The sequence below is a fragment of the Pogona vitticeps genome, chromosome 1 (assembly GCF_051106095.1).
Source record: "Pogona vitticeps strain Pit_001003342236 chromosome 1, PviZW2.1, whole genome shotgun sequence".
Taxonomy (NCBI): Eukaryota; Metazoa; Chordata; class Lepidosauria; order Squamata; family Agamidae; genus Pogona; species Pogona vitticeps.
Window position 1 is genome coordinate 108,823,729 of NC_135783.1, and position 14,628 is coordinate 108,838,356.

Sequence of the window (14,628 nt, forward strand, 5' to 3'; positions counted from 1 at the left end):
CAGGGCCCAAGACCCAAATGCACACTGGCACCTCATCCACGAGCCACAAAAAATTATGCAAACCTTATAGCAGTACCAGTACAATTCTACACCACCCCCATTCTTCTGCTTTTTCTCTTGCCTCCCCTTTGCTTATCTCTCTCCACTTCTTATTTTTTTTTACTGTTTTACTGTCTCATTTCCCTTCTCTTTCAATTAAGCTAAATAAAAGTCATTGATATATTCCTGATAAGACTCATCTTACTTAGGTTAGTTTTGTGCTCTGTTCGACCAACTAAAGTTTTGCAGAATCAGTGCATCATACGTAGGTGAGGTTGGGGAGTTAAATACTGTTTATTCACTGCTGGAATGTGTGTATAAATATAAATGATAAATTTAGCAGGCGCTATCAATATTGACTCCTCTACCTGAGATATCTGGGAAAATTAAAGGGTACTTTATACTTAATTGGGTCATGCCACCCTGTATTATCAATGCTGATTAATAATGGCTGTCCAAGGTTTCTCTGAAGGTTGTTTCTTATCCCCAGTTGGATCTCTTACTGGCATTGAACGTGGAATATTTTTGCATGAAGGCATGCGCACTACCTCCGAGCTTCACTCCCTGTCTTTTGTAAACATGGATGTATTGTCAGAGTCAGTTACACAGACTGCAAGTATTATTTGCCTAGTTATGTTTATTTTCATGGTTTATTGTTTTCTTTAGTGGCCTTTGATATTTTACGTCCTGATGAATAGGATACAACAGACCCAAGAAAGGAGCCCTTGGTAGGGTTTTCTTGGAAAAGTGGAATAGAAATATTTTAAATAACTCAGAGTGCGGTCAGACAGCTGGAAAGGCCTGAGCCTGATTGCACCAGAAAGGGTCACTTTCATGGGTGCGACCTCCCTTAAAGCAACCCTTTCCATTAGTCAGGAAATTGCTCTAGCCCAGCTCCAAAATATAGCAGCCCCCCACAGCTATAGCAAAAAGATCCAGCTTGGGCACAGATTGGGTTTGGGCTGGAATGGTTTTCCCTATTTATTGTTGGATCACAGATTGCATTAGACTGTGCCAGATCAAAGATCTGATCTAATTCTCCACGTGATCACACCCTCAAATAGATTGGAAAGAAATTCTTGGAATGGACAGGCTTTCCTGGACTAGTTGGGTGCATTTCTAACATTTATTTTCATTGTAACAGAGTGGTTTCATAGAGCAGGGGTCATCAACCCCCGGTCCGCAGCCTGGTGCCAGTCCGTGGGCTTCCTTTAACTGGGCCACGGACACGGATCTCCGCCCCCTGCACGCATGCACGGGGGGCCGTGTCACGCTTGCGGAGGGGAGTATTGAGCTTGTGTGCATGCGCACGAGCGCAACATGGCCACCCGCAAGCGCGACACGCCCAGCCACTCTCAAAATCTGCCTGGCTTCTAATTTCTGCCCAACCTGGAGCGGGAGCAGCGGCGGCACCTACTCATCAAGTGCGGCGCTTCCTCCCTGCCTCGTATGGTCTGGGTCCCACCTCCCCCCAAAGCGCCCACGTGTCCAGAAGGGGAGCCCTCTCCCTGCCTGGCAGTCTTCTTCCTCAGGGGTTGGGCACCACTGGGGTTTCTGCTTTTAACTCTCTCTCGCTCCCCTCCCCGCTCTTCGCGGGTCACCCAGCGAGGCTGCTGCTTCTGTCACCTCGTCCTCTCTGCGGCTGAGGTGAAGGAGGGCCACCACTTGCAACCTGGCCATGCACTTCTCAGATGTGCCGTGTGAGGGGGTGATGCCAAGAGAACAACCTTCTCGCGTGCACTCCCCTCCCCTGTCTCCTTTCGCAGCCTGCCGCGGAGAGGTTGCCCCCGTCCATACATCCGTCTTGATGGTCTGTTGCTTGTTCCCTCCCTCTCTCTTCCTTTCCTTTTCCTTTCCTGCTGCTGCTTGTTTGCTGCCGCTGCCGGGGCCAAGGAGCTGCGGCCAACAAGGAACAAACAAAAAGGTATCCAGAGCAATAATTTATTATTATTCTTGTACTGCTTCTTCCATTCATTTTACAGTGGTGCTTCACATTACGACCTTAATTTGTTCCAGCGAAGTCGCTGTAGAACCAAAACGTCGTAATGCGAAAATAAAAAGCCAATTGAAACATATTAAAACCCTTTCAATGCGTTCCAATGGGCTGGAAATTCACCATCCAGTGAAGATCCTCCATAGGGCGGCCATTTTTGGTGCCTGTGCAGTGAGGAATTGTCAAAAGGTTCGCCTTTCCCTTCAGGCGGCCCCTCCATATCAGCAGGAAATAATAAAGGTTGAGTCTTTATAACTTTAACAACAGAACTTTTATTGCTTCTTTCACCCTCCAGCACGTTTCTTAACGGTTCCAACGGTTTACAACTTGGCAACAAAGCCTCATCAACATGTTCCAAACGTTGAACATAGTCCCAAGGGGTTAACGGCGATGGGCCCCATAGGGTTTCTTGTAGCCCCAGTGAGGGGGTGGGGGACTCCTCTTGGCACAGATTGTCCCACAGCATTTGTGCCTGATCAACCCCCTCTCATCCGGACCTTCTTCAAACTCTTCCCTCCTCCCACCTTGTTCTTGCCGCTCTTCTCCTTTCCACGGGGCTACGGTCACTTTCCATTCATGGGTTGGTATAGGCGCAGGTGAGTACTGGTGAGGTGCGGGATCAGGCAAAAGTCCGCCCACGCGTAGGTTTGGGAAGTCTCTCAATAAACCCTGGGTACGAACTTTCTCAAATGCCTGTCTTTTCTCATCTTTCTTTTTCCTCTCATATTCCTCTACCACTGCACTAAACCACACAACACCCTCTCTCTCCTTCTCCTTGCCTCCAACTGTCACTTCTGGCTCCTCCCACTCCCCTTCAGCCAAGCACACTTCCACCTTTACCTCCCCCTCTCTCTCTGTTAACCCTTTCCTCTCTTCTTTATTACTTTCACTGCTATCCAGCTGTTCTTTCTTTCCATCCTCTTTTTCCTCTGTCTTCTCTGCGGACGGCACACTCTCTCTCTCTACACCTTCACACGCCCCCCCGGAGGAGTGGGCCGTCCGCTCTTCATCACCGCGCATACTTCCTTCTCCCTGTCGCGAAAAATAATCAGCGTTAGCATGGTTGACCCCCTTTTTATATTTCACCTGAAATGCATATGGTTGTAAACTCAAGTACCATCGTGTCAAGCGTGGGTTGGCATCTTTCATTCTATTTAACCATTGAAGGGGTGCATGATCAGTTACTAATGTAAAAGGCGCTCCCAACAAATAATATTTCAACGTCAAAATAGCCCATTTCACTGCTAAAGCTTCTTTTTCAATAGTTGCATATTTTTGTTCCCGAGGGCTCAACTTTTTGCTGAGATACATAATTGGGTACTCTATTCCAGATTTTTCTTGAGCCAACACCGCCCCGATACCTCTGTCTGACGCATCTGTCTGTACTATGAAAGGGAGAGAAAAATCAGGGGCATATCTCTTAGGTAACTCATTCAAAATAAATTTTAACCTATCGAAAGCCTCTTGTTCTAACTTACCCCATTTAATATACCTGTTCACTTTCTTTTTGGTGAGGTCAGTTAGTGGGGCCGCAATACCAGAAAAGTTAGGTACGAATTGGCGGTAATACCCAGCCAATCCCAAAAATTGTTGTACTTCTTTCTTTGTTCTGGGAATATGCCAATCAGATAGCTTGTCAATTTTTTCTTCTGAGGGGCATATCTCCCCTTTACTTACAACATGACCTAGGAATTTCACCTTCTCTTGGGCAACCTTACACTTGGAGGGATTCACCGTTAATCCTGCCTTTTTGAGTTCTTCTAATACTCGTCTAATGTGCAGTATATGTTCTTCCCAGCTCTTACTAAAAATAAGTATATCATCAATATAGGCTCCCGCAAACGTGCTAACTGGTTCCAGAACTCTATCCATTAAGCGTTGGAATGTGGCCCCTGCTCCATGTAACCCAAATGGCATTTTTATAAATTGATACAACCCCTTTGGGGTGACAAATGCTGTTTTTTCTTTATCTTCAGCCCTCACAGGAATTTGCCAATAACCCTTCGTAAGATCTAGCGAACTGAGGTATCTAGCGCCCCCTAGCTTTTCTAATAAGTCTTCAATGCGTGGCATTGGATATGCATCAAATTTTGATACCTCATTGAGTTTTCTAAAGTCAATACATAATCTTATTTTCCCATCGGGTTTTGGGACTACTACTGGATAACTTCTCCATGGACTATTCGAGGGTTCAATTATCCCTAATTTTAACATTTCATCCACTTCTTTGTTGATAACATCTTTTAGGTGGAAGGGCCAATTTCGACTTCCGCTACGGGCCACCATTCCTTCTCTGGTATTAATACGATGTTCTGCCATCCGGGTATGTCCCGGTTTGGTGGAAAAGACATCTTGGAACTCTTTCTCTATCTCTTTTATTTGTGCTTTCTGTACTTCATCTAAACTTTCCCCCAAAGGAATCTCCATTCGTTCCTCTTGATACAGGGATGATTCTGGCCCTAAGTCCTCTTCCATACTTTCACCCCACAAAGCTTCTCTCTCATGCCATTCTTTCAATAGATTGACATGGTAAATACCTGTCTTCTTTTTCTTATCAGGTGTTTTTATCTCATAATCTACCTTACCTACTTGCCTGATGACTTCATAAGGTCCTTGCCACCGTGCAAACAATTTAGCATTGTCAGCAGGTAATAATAGTAAGACCTTCTGACCTGCTACAAACGACCTTGGAGACAATTTTGTATCATATCTTTTCTTTTGCCCGGCTTGAGCTTGTTCTAAATTACCTTTAGCCATTTCTGCTACTTTCTTTAAGTGATCCCTCATTTCTAAAACATGCTGTACCGTCATCTGGGAATTATCTGTTCCGCTTTCCCATTTTTCCTTAATTAGATCTAAAATCCCTCGAGGGTTCCAACCATACATCATTTCGAATGGTGAGAATCCCGTGGAAGCTTGTGGCACTTCTCTGATTGCGAACATGAGTGGTGCCACCAGTAGGTGCCACTTTCGGGGTTTGTCTATCACTAATTTACGTAACATGCCTTTCAACGTTTTGTTAAATCGTTCCACTAATCCATTTGTTTGAGGATGATAGACTGAAGCATGAATTGGTTCTACATCTAAAAGCTTCCACATTTCTTTCAACGTCAAACTCATAAAATTGCTCCCCTGATCTGTTAATATTTCTTTGGGAAACCCTAACCTAGTGAAAACCTGCATTAATTCTCTTGCTATTATTTTAGCACTCGTGGATCTCAATGGTATTGCCTCTGGATATCTTGTTGCATAATCAATTAATACCAAGATATGGGTGTGTCCGCCCGCTGATTTCGTTAGGGGTCCTACAATGTCAACTCCTATTCTGTCGAATGGGCGGTCTATCAGAGGCATTGGCATTAACGGCGCACCTGGTCTGGGTTTAGTTTGAGTCATTTGGCATTCCTTACACGTTTTACAAAATTGTTGTATATCACTATTGCACGCTGGCCATCAGAATCTTTGAGTTATGCGAGCACTCATTTTATCGACAGCTAAATGGCCAGCAGTGGGTATATCATGAGCAATTCTTAATATATCTTTTCTCCATTTCATGGGCACCACTAACTGTTTTTCCCCTTCTTGGTTTACTCGATATAATAAGCCTTCCTCTATCTCAAATCCTGTATTCCCAGGCATGACGGATCCTGTAGGTTGGGCTTCATCTAATATTTTTTGCAAGGTCGGGTCGTCTTGTTGCCATAGTCTCATTTGATCCCGTGAGCCCCCTTTTAAAAAGTCAGTTTCAATTTCATTAATGTCGCAATCTCCGGCTAGCCCTTCTTTACTCTTAAGCAATTCACTCGCCCCCTCCCAATCGCGTCCCAACAGCATCTCTCTCGAAAGCCCCGGCACAATTCCCACTTTCATTCTTCTACACTCTTTACCGATTTGCACGTCTACCCAAGTAGTCGCGTATTTTTTTTGAATCTCCATGTATACACCTTACAGTTAAATCATCTGGTATAACCACTCCCTCCAGCTGCCGAACCAATGTCTTGCTACACCCCGTATCAATCAATGCCCTCTTTTCGTGTCCGTTTACAGTAGCCATCACTTCCCAACCCTCTTGTTCTGATCCCAATATCTTAATTCGTTCGTCGTTCTGTCCTACCCAAGAACAGTCCAGTCCGGGGCATTGCCTCTTCACGTGGCCGACGCGGCCGCAATCGAAACACACGGGTTTACCGTCCTTCCCTTCTTTCAGCCCGGTGCCCGGTTCGAACAGCCTTTGGTCGTATGTGATAGGGCGCGTTGGTTTAGGGCGCATCGGTTCGAAATGCTGAGGTCTTCCCCTGCCGATAACCGAAAATGAGGACGGACCGCGTGGCGCGTGGCTGCTCCCGGTCGCCATCTTGTCTTGCGGGCGTGTCTTCTCAAAAGTAGTTCCGGCGTATTCTTTCGCTCCTTCCTCGGCCGCGCAATAATTCTCAATCAGGCAAACTGCTTCCTCTAACCGCTTTGGTCTGTTTCTTTGCACCCAACTGCGCATGTTCACCGATAGCGTAGATATTAAATGTTCCATAACAAACATTTCTATTATTTCGTCTTTCGTTTTTTCTTCTGGTTTTAGCCATCTAATAACATTAGCTTTCATACGCTGGCTTACAGGGCGCGGATGCATCCCCGTTTTGAACTTGAGCTCTCGGAACTTTTTGCGATATGCTTCCTCTGTCAAATTTAAAGTTTGTAAAATGGCGCCTTTGACTATTTCATACTGAGTTGCTTCTTGTGTAGATAACGTATCTACTACTTCTTGTAATACTCCGGTTAAGCAGGGTATTAAAATTAAAGTCCATTGCTCTTTCGGCCACCCAGCTGCGGTGGCTACTCTTTCAAAGGTATGCAGATAAGCTTCTGGGTCATCTGAGGCACTCATCTTCTGCATCCGTATTGGTGTGGGACTGGCTACCCATGGGTTTTTCACCTCTTTCTGTTCGCTTTTGGCTTTATCTTCTCCTACATTTAATTGTACCAACTGACGTGTTAATAACGTTTGCTGCTCCGCTAAATTTTCGATCAATTTCGCTTGGCGTTGAACGGTTTGCCTCAACTCTTTTATCTCTTCGTTTCCTGCCATAGGGGCCGCCCCACGTTGGGCGCCACTGTCAAAAGGTTCGCCTTTCCCTTCAGGCGGCCCCTCCATATCAGCAGGAAATAATAAAGGTTGAGTCTTTATAACTTTAACAACAGAACTTTTATTGCTTCTTTCACCCTCCAGCACGTTTCTTAACGGTTCCAACGGTTTACAACTTGGCAACAAAGCCTCATCAACATGTTCCAAACATTGAACATAGTCCCAAGGGGTTAACGGCGATGGGCCCCATAGGGTTTCTTGTAGCCCCAGTGAGGGGGTGGGGGACTCCTCTTGGCACAGATTGTCCCACAGCATTTGTGCCTGATCAACCCCCTCTCATCCGGACCTTCTTCAAACTCTTCCCTCCTCCCACCTTGTTCTTGCCGCTCTTCTCCTTTCCACGGGGCTACGGTCACTTTCCATTCATGGGTTGGTATAGGCGCAGGTGAGTACTGGTGAGGTGCGGGATCAGGCAAAAGTCCGCCCACGCGTAGGTTTGGGAAGTCTCTCAATAAACCCTGGGTACGAACTTTCTCAAATGCCTGTCTTTTCTCATCTTTCTTTTTCCTCTCATATTCCTCTACCACTGCACTAAACCACACAACACCCTCTCTCTCCTTCTCCTTGCCTCCAACTGTCACTTCTGGCTCCTCCCACTCCCCTTCAGCCAAGCACACTTCCACCTTTACCTCCCCCTCTCTCTCTGTTAACCCTTTCCTCTCTTCTTTATTACTTTCACTGCTATCCAGCTGTTCTTTCTTTCCATCCTCTTTTTCCTCTGTCTTCTCTGCGGACGGCACACTCTCTCTCTCTACACCTTCACAGGAATCCATCCCAGAAAACAGCGGGAAGCCATTTTATTTACCCGGCGGCCATTTTGAAACCGCCGATCAGCTGTCCGAAAAATCGTCGTTTTGCGAAGAATCGGTTCCCGAAGCAGGGAACCGATCATCGCAAAGTGAAAAAACCCTATTCAGACCATCGTTTGGGATTGCAATTGCGATCACAAAAAGATCGTCGTAATGCGGTTTCGTCATAATGTGGGGCAATCGTAAAGCGAGGCACCACTGTACTTTTTACCTATATGATCAGTGGTAACAATCTGTCACAGATTGCTACAAATGGCATCTCCATCTGCAGCTCTTGAAAACAGAAGCTCTTAAACTTCTGTTTAAAATTTATAAGGGTCCAACCCTTGGATCTCTATCCTTCAGGATCAAAAGAGGAGAGCTTTTTTTCTTATGTCCAAATGGGAATGCCACGAATTTGATGTTTTCTGAACTTGTGAGCTCTGTCTCGGTAATTCACCTCTTGTGTGATAAGAGGCAGAATCAGTAGGAAAACAGTATAGTGTCAGGCCTGTGGTTATTGTTGTGGATATCCTACATTTGGAGGGTGGGAGATGGAACTTTGCTAGTGGCAGTCAAGACTGCTTTTGGGATAAACTGTGGAGCTGTTGAAAAAAATGCAAAGGAGAAAATGTAGAGGAGACATGCAAACTGTCTGGAAAGCATTTGAGAGTTTTTGTAGTTAAAATATTCCGCTGTGTTCCCTTGTTGACTATTGACGCTTTGGAATATAAAGTAATACTATGAATTTCCAAAACACTGTAGATTTATTCACATATTTTAGAGTTCATGAAATTAATATTCAATGTTTTCCTCCATCACTGTTATTTAATCTCTGCCCACCCACTCCTGAAATAAAGAGACGGACACAGGTGTTGGAGTTAACTAGGGCCACACTTTATTGCTTTTAACCTCCAATCATTCTCATCCTGCAGAGGGACCTGGATGTCATGTGGATCCCTGGGGCAGGCTGTAGGGTTATCTCTTACCCCCTCTCCAATCCTAAGCGGCTGAGTCCTAAGCTCCTGGTCAGAGCTGTCCCCTGAACAGCTCATACCCAGCTGGCCACAGACTTGGAATAAAAACCTCCCTATCTGCCATCCATCCAATTGTGTAGAACTAAGACATGCAATGGATGGGACTATACCTTATTTACCCCTCATCCCAGCAAGTGAAACGCTAGATCCTGGTTGCTGTGATGCTGGGTGCAGTAGGACCCCATGTGCTTTTTGGGAGCTCACCTTCTCTTCCGCACTACCTGACAGTTTGACCTATTTAAACGTGATTCAAACCTAGAATAGCCCTCAGAATCCCAAGGGTAAACAGTGTAGGATAGGCAAAAATACATCCGCCCACCTTTTATATGCCAATCAGGTGAGATGGATGCAAAATTCCTATCTGGCCCTGAAGCAACTAGGGTGGGCAGGTTAACTCAAAGGAAAAAGGGCTGACTGGGGGCAGAAGGATCTTATAACTGTACAGTCATCCAGCCCCAGCACAGCCTTGTGGGAAGCGCCAATTGGTGCCTCTGCCTGCCTATGTCAGATCAGGAGATGTGGGAAAAATAGTTCCAAGCCAGCGTATGAATCCACACCAGCAGAGTTATACATTGCCCACCAGCTCCAGAAATACAGAGATGAACCCAAGTGTTGGAGTTAACTAGGAACATACTTAACTGATTTTAACCCCTCTAAGGGGTGGGTTGTGGGGGGGGGGAATGTTATAGATGGCGTGAGGGATTGGTTGGGGCTGTCGGGCATGTGGGGCATGGAAGCAATGAGGGGAGTGCATAGCAGGATGCTTTTTGTCCATGTGGGGCAGAGGAGTCGTCATGTGGCATGGTGTGGGATTGGGAGGGGAAGATCTCCTGTAGGGGAGCCGTATGGCTGGAAAGAAGGTGGAGTGTGTATGTATGAGAAGTGAGTTGGGTGGGTCTAGAGGTCATGGTTTTGTTTTTTGGGGGGTTTTTTGTTTTTGTTTTTTAAGTAATAGTATGTTTAGGTATGTGCATATAAAGAGCAATGATGGGTGATTGTGAGTAGGGGGAGAAGAGACATGTTCTGTCGGTTGCTGGAGGGAGGGAGGTGTGGGGAGGGCAGGTCAATGTGATAGTGGATGAATTCAGATGTAAGGACTGAGGGTGAGTGCGAAGATTTGGCTAAGGAGTGAGATGGAGACGAAATGTGTGAACTATATATGGAAGAAAGCAGGTTTGGAATGGACCTTGTGTTCCTTCCAAACATTTACTTACCTCTCCTGCCAACAACCTATTTTGTTGTTTAGTCATTAAGTCGTGTCCAACTCTTCATGATCCCATGGACCAGAGCACGCCAGGCCCTCCTGCCTTCCACTGCCTACTGGAATTTTTGTACCGAATTCATGTCCGTAGCTTTGATGACACTGTCCAAACATCTCGTCTTCTGCCGTCCCCTTCTTCTCTTGCCTTCACACTTTCCCAACATCAGGGACTTTTACAGGGAGTCTTCTCTTCTCATGATGGCCAAAATACTGGAGCCTCAACTTCAGGATCTGTCTTTCCAGTGAGCACTCAGGGTTGATTTCCTTCAGAATGGATAGGTTTGTTCTCCTTGCAGTCCAGAGGACTCTCAAAAAGTCTCTTCCAGCATCACAATTCAAAAGCATAAATTCTTCAGTGGTCAGCCTTCTTTATGGTCCAGCTCTCACTTCCATACATCATACTGGAATAACCATAGCTTTGCCTATGCGGACCTTTGTTGGCAAGGTGATGTCTCTACTTTTTAAGATGCTGTTAAGGTTTGTCATTGCTTTCCTCCCAAGAAGCAGCATCTTTTAATTTTGTGGCTGCTGTCACCATTTGCAGTGATCATGGAGCCCAAGAAAGTAAAATCTGTCACTGCCTCCATATCTTCCCCTTCTGTTTGCCAGGAGGTGATGGGACCAGTGGCCATGATCTTAGTTGTTCTTTTTTTTTGAGCTTCAGGCCATTTTATGTGCTCTCCTCTTTCACCCTCATTAAGCTTCTTTAATTCCTCCTCACTTTCTGCCATCAGAGTAGTATCATCTGCATATCTGAGGTTGTTGATATTTGTTGCGGCAATCTTAATTCCGGTTTGGGATTCATCCAATCCAGCCTTTCACATGATGTATTCTGCATATAAGTTAAATAAGCAGGGAGGGAATACAGTCTTGTTGTACTCCTTTCCCAATCCCACATATAGATTTCTCAAGAGATGGATAAGGTGGTCAGGCACTCCTGTTTCTTTAAGAACTTGCCATAGTTTGTTTTGGTCGACACAGTCAAAGGCTTTTGCATAGTCAATGAAGCAGAAGTAGATGTTTTTCTGGAACTCTCTGGCTTTCTCCATAATCCATGTTAGCAATTTGGTCTCTAGTTCCTGTGCCCTTTCGAAATCCAGCTTATACTTCTGGGAGTTCTCAGTCCACATACTGCTCAAGCCTACCTTGGAGGATTTTGAGCATAGTCTTACTAGAGTGTGAAATGAGTGTAATTCTACGGTAGTTGGAGCATTCTTTGGCACTGCCCTTCTTTAGGATTGGGATGTAGACTGATCTTTTCCAGTCTTCTGGCCACTGCTGAGTTTTCCCAACTTGCTGGCATATTGAGTGTAGCGCCTTAACAGCATCACCTTTAAAATTTTAAATAGTTCAAGTGGAATACCATCACCTCCACTGGTCTTGTTGTTAGCCATGCTTTCTAAGGCCCACTTGACTTCACTCCCCAGGATATATGGCTCAAGGTCAGCAACCACACTACAGTGGTGCCTCGACTTATGACCATAATCCATTCTAGTTGATGTGCATAACTCGGAATGGTTGTAAGTCGAAGCTCCGTTTCCCATAGGAATACATAGAAACCCCATTAATCCGTTCCGCCCAGAAAAATAAAACAAAATAAAAATAAAACACTGGGAGCCCCATAGGAATGTGCTAGGGCCAGAAAACAAACACGCCAAAACAAACAAACAAACAAAACACACAGCCAGCCTCAGCGGAACACTATGGGGCTGGGAAAAAACACTAAAAAACCCCCCACACACACAGCCAGCCCCAGCAGAATGCCATGGGGCTGGGGGGAAAACACAATGCCCTCAAACACAGTGAGCCCCAGCGGAATGCTGGGGGAAAAAGAATAACCCCCCGCCCACACACACAAAGCCAGTTCCAGCAGAACGCCATGGGGCTGGGAAAAAAACCACCAAAAAAATCCCCCGCAAACACACAGCCAGCCCGAATGCGATGGGGCTGGGGAAAAAACACATCAAAAAACAAAAAATATCACATCACAGGAGGGAAGGCAGTAAAACTGGAAAAAATAAACCAAAACCAGTTTTGATGTCTTACCTGTCTTGGGCTGTAGAAGGAGGGAAGGTGGTAAAAATGCCAAAAACAAAAACAACCAAAAAACTAGTTTTGGTCCCTTACCTGGTTGGTGTCTTTACCTTCATAAGGAGGGGAAGGTGGTAAAACTGGAAAAAAATAAACCAAAATTAGGTTTGATCTCTTACCTGGTTGGTGTCTTGGCCTGTATAACGAGGGAAGGTGGTTAAAAAGGAAGAAATAAACCAAAATTAGGTTTGATCTCTTACCTGGTCAGTGTCTTTATCTATATAAGGAGGGAAGGTGCTAAAAATGGAAAAAATAAACCAAAATTAGTTTTCATCTCTTACCTTCTCAGTGTCTTTACCTGAATAAGGAGGGGGGAAATGGAAAAAATAAACACAAATTGGTTTTGATTCCTTACGTGGTCAATGTCTTCACCTGCATAAGGAGGGAAGCCAATAAAAATGGTAAAAATAAACCAAAATTAGGTTTGGTCTCTTACCTGATTGGTGTCTTTACCTGTATAAAGAGGCAAGGTTATCAAAATGGAAAAAATAAACCAAAATTAGGTTTGTTCTCCTACCTGGTCGGTGTGTTGGGCTATATAAGGAGGCAAGGTTGTGAAAATGGAAAAAATAAACCAAAATTAGATTTGATCTCTTAGCTAGTTTGATCTCTTAACTAGTTGATGTCTTGGCCTATATGAGAAGGGAAGGTAGTAAAAAATAAATAAACCTAAATTGAGATTTGATCCCTTATCTGGTCAGTGCCTAACCATAAGATTTTTTAAATCTAGGAGACAGCTAAGTGATTAACATTTATAAACCACTATCTCTTTAAATTTTGAGCAAGTAATTAAAACTATGAATATGAAAATAAATACAAGAGAAATCAACCCAAAAAGAGAACTATTAAACTGAACAACTCAATAGATCCTGGCATATTAACACATTAAATGGGAAAATATTTGACAGAATAATCTTCTGAACCCTTCAGACTTGGAAACAATATGTAAAGAACATATTGAACAACATAAACAAAAACTTTTTTTCTAATTATGGTTACTAAGGAAGGAGATTAACCGAATACAATCTAATGAAAGCTAGGGATGAAATACACGGATTAATCATTTGGAGTGGGCAAATGTTTCAGAAATGAAACATTTCTGTTTCATTTCCAACAACTACACCCATGGCTCCATCAGAAAGGGGCACCCAGAAAAGGATCCCCACAAATGCTACTCTTTCCCGTCTGTGTGGGAAGTCTGTTATTGAAATCCAGCTTACATCTGGCTGCCCCCTAACAAACCCATTTATCTCCATTAAAAAACAACAGCGACCTCTCAAAAGTACATCAACTACCCTGCCAGATCTCACCACCTTAAACTTACACTACCCAGGCAATGCCTTAATGTAGTTTCCAGAGCTGTAGACAAAACAGGAAGCAATCCTGTCCATTGATACAGAGTACATCTCTACCAACTATGAACCTGAATGGCTGAGAAAGTCCACGATTAAGCCTGGATGAAAGGTAAATGTAAGTAATTTTGAAAAGCCAAGTTCTCTCTAACTCACTCTGCTCCCAATGGCTGTTGAGGCAGGAAAGCAGCAAGTGGGCAAAGACCAACTGTCAAGAACTTAGAGCACTGTTGCTCCAGCAATCATGTGACCTCAGAGGTCATGTGACAACTTCTCTCATTATGTCATCAGCGGTATGTCAATAGTTATTTAAAAGTCTCTCACACTCTTAAGCCCAACTTAAGGCTGCTTGCAAGAGTGAAATAAAAGTCTTGTCCTGTGGATCATAAATACTTCTGCATGGGCTGCTGTTGGGCTGTTTTGTTTTTGTTTTTCTTATAAGCTCATAAATGATAAGTAGTATCTCCAAATGAGCATCCATTAACTATCTTAGTAAATGAAGTGGAGCTATTTACCTATTCTTTTTTAAGTCAAAAGTCAAGAATGGAATATTAGAAGATGTTGAAGAACTAATTGCCATTCAAAGTATTATTTATGTCACAGAACCCTGGTCTAAATTGAGAAAATGTTAGCACTAAAATAAATCTTCCTTTCTTTTTCTCATTCTGACTTAGGGCACAATCCTAACTAGCCAGGCTGGCCTTAGGCTGGCTGAACCAGACTCTCACAATTAAGAGGGAGATGCCTGCTAAAGGTACAGTGTGCTATTTTCCCCAAATGCAAGTTCTTTCTGCAGCTGCCATGAAACCTATTGGCAATGCCAGTTTGCGCTGTAGAAGGCTTAAGCCCCTCCTAGTGCATCTGGTGTAGTCAGAGCGCCCCCATGACATCTGCCTTTCTCTCATTTAAACATCCACCCACCCCACTGTC